The sequence below is a fragment of the Chroicocephalus ridibundus genome, chromosome 1, assembly GCF_963924245.1.
Source record: "Chroicocephalus ridibundus chromosome 1, bChrRid1.1, whole genome shotgun sequence".
Taxonomy (NCBI): Eukaryota; Metazoa; Chordata; class Aves; order Charadriiformes; family Laridae; genus Chroicocephalus; species Chroicocephalus ridibundus.
Window position 1 is genome coordinate 169,040,923 of NC_086284.1, and position 6,991 is coordinate 169,047,913.

Consider the following 6,991-nt stretch of genomic DNA (forward strand, 5'->3'; position numbering starts at 1 on the left):
CGCAGCTGCGACAGGCCCGAGAAAGGCTGTGGCTTCTGGCTGAGGGCCCGCCGGCGGCGGGGCGCTTCTTGGGGGTTCCTCAGGGGCGCAGCGGCAGACGCTGCCCAGCGCCTGAGGGCCTCCCTTCGGGCAGCCGTGTGAGAGCCCGGGGCGTGTTAGACGAGACGCTCTCAACCACCACCGGATCACCCCCGCAGCAGCTAGCTTCGGGCCTGGGTTCACGCTCTACAGCGGTTGCACTTTGAATGGCAGCCAGTTTTTAAGATTAGCTTAAAGAAGTCCTCGGTATTGCCCTGAACTCCAGTTCTGTTCACTATCATCTAGCAATACTTTCTAACCACACTCTGCTAAAGCTGCAAGATGCAGCTCTCTTAACAAAAGGTTCGCCCCTCTCAGCAGGCTCCCACCGCAGGGCGGTGCAAGACCACGTGCGGTCAGGGGACAAGCCACCAAACGTGCTGGCAGCTGCCACTGCGTTTCACCTCTGGAGGACAGGCTTGCAAGGCACTGTGACATGGCCTATGCTGCACCAGCTGCAGCCACTTACAGAATTGCTAGTTACCACTTTGTTAAAGTAGAATGTTACCTGACCAGGTTTACATAGTACAAAACTGACGCAGCACAGTTCAGCTCTCCAGTTACCGACGAGGTAAGAACTCCAAGCCTTCACCATCTTGACCACATCCCTTACATTATAGTGCTCTGTTAACGACGTAAGCACAGAAGACAGCAAAGCAGGAAGCATGCATTGGATGTCCCAACTATTACTTCTGGGCATGGAGCCATAATGCAACCGCTAGCACCCCTGGCACTGCCCCATTGAAGAAACACCCTTTCATTCTGTCAGCTCAGCAGCTCCTGTCAAACTTCCCTGGAGGGTGACCTGCAACACCAACCTTAGGACTTGGCTCTACTGGCTGTATTTCACAACAAAGCTGATCTAGGCAGACTGTCATGCACAGGCAAAAATGACACATGCCTAATGGCACTGCCACAGAAGTCTAGCTTGGCCAAGTCCCTCTTGAGTAAAGTAGACTCCAGCTACCAAATGGGAAAAGGTCAACTGAAACACATTCTTTAAATACTTTTGTTTAGCAACCAGCTGAGAGCCTGAAGCGCTGTTCAGTTCACTGCCACTGGCAGCAGTGAGGACAGGTCAGAATTGTTCATTTTGCCAGTACTTGTTCCGCTCTACTCACTTGCATCTAAACGATTGTTGGTAGCAATGTTTTTATCTGAAAGCTAAACACTGATACTTATTTTTAATTAGCTAATAACACCTAAATATCACTGAAACTTGGGCTCTTAGCTTGAAATTACATATAAATGATTGCAATTCTTGCAGATTTTACTGATTTTTAACATACAGAAAACCTCCGCTCCTTCCAATTATGAAGGATGAACATGTGACTATATATACATTTATATACATCTAATGGCAATTTGTGTGCACAACTAGTACTGATATTTAAGAGTTACAGTCTGTGGAACAATCAGTTTCTTTGGTTTTAGCTGACAACTTCTACCAGCTGTACTATTAACAAGTACTATTAAACACCAAAGTCTTACATATCCCTGTGAAAATACATGTATATGTTCCTGCTGAATGCATTTTACATCGAAAAATTCTTCAACCTTTCCCAGATGTGAAAGAACAAAATAGCCTGTAATTTGAACCATCTAGATTAATCTGATTTCTGATACACACTGAAGGTAGTAATAGATGAAGACTTGAAAGTTACCTTTTTGTGTCCATCTCTGTCAGATTCACAATAAAAAGAGCTATTGTAAATTAAATCCATCTTTTAAAATCAGTAGTTTTTCAAATTTGGAGAGTTTAGGAAAATGTCAGTTTGGTAACTCCAGTTTTCCTAACTATATCTCTCCTTCTGTTATTAAAACTCACCACACGCCCTCTCCATTCATAGGATCATAGAGTCGTTTGGGTTGAAAAAGACCTTTAAGATCATCAAGTCTGCCCGTTAACTTAGCACTGCCAAGCTGCCATAAGCCATGTCCCTCAGCACCACAATACACGTCTTTTAAATCCCTGCAGGAACAGTGACTCAACCACTTCCCTGGGCAGCCTGTTCCAATGTTTTACAACCCTTTTGATGAAGAAATTTTTCCTAATATGCAGTCTAAACCTCCCCTGGTGCAACTTGAGGCCATTTCCTCTTGTCCTATCACATAATACTTGGGAAAAGAGACCCACACCCACCTCTCTACAACCTCTTTTCAGGTAGCTGTAGAGAGCGATAAGGTCTCCCCTCAGCCTCCTTTTCTGCAGGCTGAACAACCCCAGTTCCCTCAGCTGCTCCTCATAAGACTTGCTCTCTAGACCCTCACCAGCTTCACTGCCCTTCTCTGGGCACGCTCCAGAATCTCAATGTCCCGCCTGTACTGAAGGGCCCAAAACTGAACACAGTACTCACGGTGTGGGCTCACCAGTGCTGAGTACAGGGGGACAATCACTCCCCTAGTCCTGCTGGCCATACTATTTCCAATACTAGCCAGGATGGTATTGGCCGCCTTGGCCACCTGGGCACACTGCCAGCTCATATTCAGCTGGCTGTTGACTAACAACCCCAGGTCCTTTTCCACCAGGCACCTTTTCAGCCACCCTTCCCTAAGCCTGTAGTGTTGCATGGGGTTGTTGTGACCCAAGTGCAGGACCCAGCACTTGGCCTTGCTGAACTCATACCATTGGCCTCAGCCCATCAATCCAGCCTCTCCAGATCCTTCTGTAGAGCCTTCCCACCCTCAAGCAGATCAACACTCCCAGCCAACTTGGTGTCATCTGCAAATTTACTGAGAGCGCACTCGATCCCCTCATCCAGATCGTTGACATTATACTGAGCCCTGGGAACAGCACTTGTGACTGGCCACCAACTGGATTTAACTCCATTCACCACAACTCTTTGGGCCTGGCCATCCAGCCATTTTTTTTACCCAGCGAAGCACACACCCATCCAAGCCGTGAGCAGCTAGTTTCTCCAGGAGAACGCTGTGGGAAACTGCCTCAAAAGCTTTACTAAAGTCCAGGTAGACAACATCCACAGCCTTTCCCTCGTCCACTAAGCAGGTAACCTTGTTGTAGGAGACCAAGTTAGTCAAGCAGGACCTGCCTTTCACAAACCCATGCTGACTTGGCCTGATTGCCTAGTTGTCCTGTATGTGCCAAGTGATGGCACTCAGGATGATCTGCTCAATAACCTTCCCCAGCACCAAGGTCACACTGACAGGCCTGTAGTTCCCCAGCTCCTCCTTCCAGCCATTCTTGTAGATGCGCATCATATCTGTGGGATGCCAGTTAACTAGGACCTCCCCAGTTTGCCAGGACATTTATTGCTGATAAATCATGGAAAGGGGCTTGGTGAACACTTCCGCCAGCTCGCTCAGTACCCTCGGGGGGATCCCATCTGGCCCTATAGACCTGTGTGTGTTTAAGTGGTGTTGCAGGTCGCTAACCATTTCTTCTTGGATTATGGGGGGTTCATTCTGCTCCTCCTCCCTGTCATCCAGCTCAGGGGGCTGGGTACCTGGAGAACAACTGGTCTTACTATTGAAGACTGAGGTAAAGAAGGCATTAAGAACCTCAGACTTTTCCTCATGCTTTGTTAATGTGCTTCCCCCTGCACCCCATAAAGGATGGAAATTCTCCTTAGTCCTCCTTTTGTTGTTGATGCGTTTACAGAAACATTTTTTATTGACTTTTACAGAAGTAGCCAGATTAAGTTCTAGCTGGACTTTAGCCCTTCTAATTTTCTCCCTGCATAGCTTCCCAGCCCTTGCATTCCCCATTCCCCCTCATTCTATAATCCTTACTGTTGTGGTTTACCTCTCGGTAAGAACCTCACCCAGAGGACCCTATGCTTGCAGGCAGGGAGAACTGAGAGCTTTGTGACTTGCTTTGGCAACCTGCTTTCCCTCCCCGATGCGTTCCTGCCCCAAGCAGCATACAATCAAGAAATTCTGGACTAGTTCCAGTCTTACAATAACTTATCACAGTTCTAACATTTTGGTGAAGCCTGTAAGTAAAATCGAAGCTTTCACAAGCTTGTTCTCCAAGTGACTACTTATTTTCAAAAATATACAATGAGATAGATAGTGAAACAACCATCCATACTTTTGTTAATCAGGTCAGCACAAATAGCACCTGCTTGTGTTCTAAGCATATATTTTCTGTACTCATTCATTGTATCAAACACCAGAACTACTAGACCATGACTCTAGAGAATCAATTCAAGCTGTAAGCCTTAACACTGCAGCATCTCCTTCAACAGGATCCAAACTGTGTAGGTTGAGCTACAGCAGTAGCATCCTCTGTGAAACCTCTCCTATTCTTACTAGTAACTGCCATACACGTCCTCATCTGATAATCTTTTCTAATCTAAATTCTCCCCAGACATTACATATTTTTCCTCCATAAAACATTACCTTTTTTTTTTTCTCCTAAGTAACAAATAAAGAAGGCAGCATAGACAGTTTTTAACAGCAAATTACCAATGCTGACAAAGAATTTCAAAGCGAGGTGGGACAAAAGATCTGAGGAATTATTCCTTTACATATCAATATATACATAGTACTTATAGGAGTACACGCCACCTTAGGACTATTTTACAAGTTGAATTAACTTGTAGACCTTATGTAGTATGGACACATGCATGTATGTATACGTCTGTCGTAGACTGCTGTTGCACTGGTGCAAAGCAGCCTGGTATACTCCCTACAGCAGAAGAAAAGCAGAAGTCATAGAAAAGTTTTAGACAAACAGAGGTAGATTTATCAAACAGAGTAAAAGCTCTATTAACAGACAATGAAAGGTATGCTGAAACACCTAAGTTTGTAAACACAAGATTTAAAGTTATACATCACAACCCACCTCGTATCTATTTTGATCAGCCAGATGAAGTTTTTAAATTTTTTCTCCAAAAGCTTTTTCAGCCCAATATGCAACTTCAGCCATATCATAGGAAGCCAAAGATACCAGGTATAAGACATACCACACAATTTTACAAGCTTCACTTTCAATTACACATTTTTTCTGCTTAAGAGCCTTCCTTTGGAGCTCTATTATTTAAAGGCATGCTTTTTGTACTCAGCTTTTCTGATTTAACTCTGCACAAACTAGTTAACACTTTTTTTTTTTTAAGAGATATTTTGACCCCAGAACCATTGAGAATCTAAATAGCAGGAATTGAGGACTTCAATATTATGAAGACTTTCATTAGTTGTGCCACAAGAAACAAACCAAAAACACACATAGGATCAAGCCTAGGAGACCTGAAAGTATTCTGTAAGGCACTAGCGAGCAGCAAGTAAACTTTGTGAAGAAAAATTTCCTTCACGCTGTTTCCTACTTAAACACAAATCAAGACCTCAAAACACACACAGAATTTAAATTTAAGATCCTCCATGAGAGTTTCTTGTCTCAGACACTAGGAAAGCTCTCACAGTCTTATCATGGAACAGGTGCCATAAAATTAAGGCTCAACAGTGCAAGTGATATCCTGTAGCGATTTGCAGCTAATACCAGACTCCTGAGACAGGGTTCACATTAAAAGATTAACACACAATTTAAAGGGAAAAGCGCAAGCTCTGTTACAAAGCTTTGATTCAGACAGGCAAATCAAGATCTGCCATGTTTTCAACCCAGCATTCTAAGCAGTATCACCAATCACAAGAACTAAACCCCCCAAAACAACAAATAAAACCACCCAACCCCATTGCCATGCCTATTAACTTACACAGGCATTTTTCCAGACTTTTTGTAGTCCTTGCTCTAAAAGGGACTTACGCAATATTTACTACATCAAAACTCATCTCATTTGCAACTGGAATTTGGATACCAATACCAGTCCACAAAATTGCTCTATTTCATGATTGGTTCTGAAAGTTTAAGCTGGCTCTGTCTAGAAGCCAAGATAAACTAATAGAACAAAAGTGAGATTTTTTTAAAAAAAAAAAAAAAAAGGAACACCAGTTCCTATTGCTTCAGCACTTTGATACAAAGACTACAGTATACTTCAGTGTAACTTGTATAGCAGTATTTAGAAGGCTTTAAGCACATGCAACTATTCAGCTAGTAGCACTATTTCTACATGTGTTACTCTTAGAATAATGCGAATAGCTTTAGGAATGCTGCTAAAACCATATTTGGAGCTGGGGGAGGAAGGAAAAGAGGGAATAAAGAAAGATATTACTCTCAGGGCTATCTCACACCGTTAAATGCCTCAAGTCAAAGAAGCTCATTCATTTTGTGAAGATGCATTGTCTTCCAAATACAACTGAGCTACATGTAAGTTACTTTGAGGACTCACGTAGAAAAGTCTTTACCTTCTGTGAAGTAACACTGAAGTTGAGAGGATTCTCCAAAACAGTGCAAAAATGAAAGAATGACGACATTTAATTGCATTGCAGTTCAGTTTGGGTTTTGTTTTTTTTTTTTTTTATGATGCTAATAGTATCCCTGAAGGAGGTCAACTGAAAGTATTTCATGTAACTAGAAGAGAAAGATATATGTCATGTTAACACAGATAGCGAAGTGGGGTGAAAGGTAATTTCAACTAAAAAGGAAGTTACTTAAGCATTGAAAAGCAAATGAAAACTAGCTTCTCTCCCCGCTACCCCCCCCCCCAAATTAAAGGTCTAACATAGGCTAAAGGATTATGGTGCAAACCTATTATAGTGCAAGTATGATGAATATTCTTCCCGCCAAGTGTTGACATTAACTGCTCTGGGTCTACCATCAGATTTTTAATTATGTTTTTTAAACATGGAAGACTGTAGCAGCACAAAATGATACCACCGATACATCAGTTATCTTGCTTTTGCTGCTTTTCAGCAATGCATTTATTTTGATATGGAAAAATTGACACACATTAAAATCATTTTTATTTTTCTGCAATTTGACACCAAGTGAATGTCTTATGTTACAATTCTCTATAGGATGGACACAAGTTTAGCTATTTGGATTACTCAAAAAAGC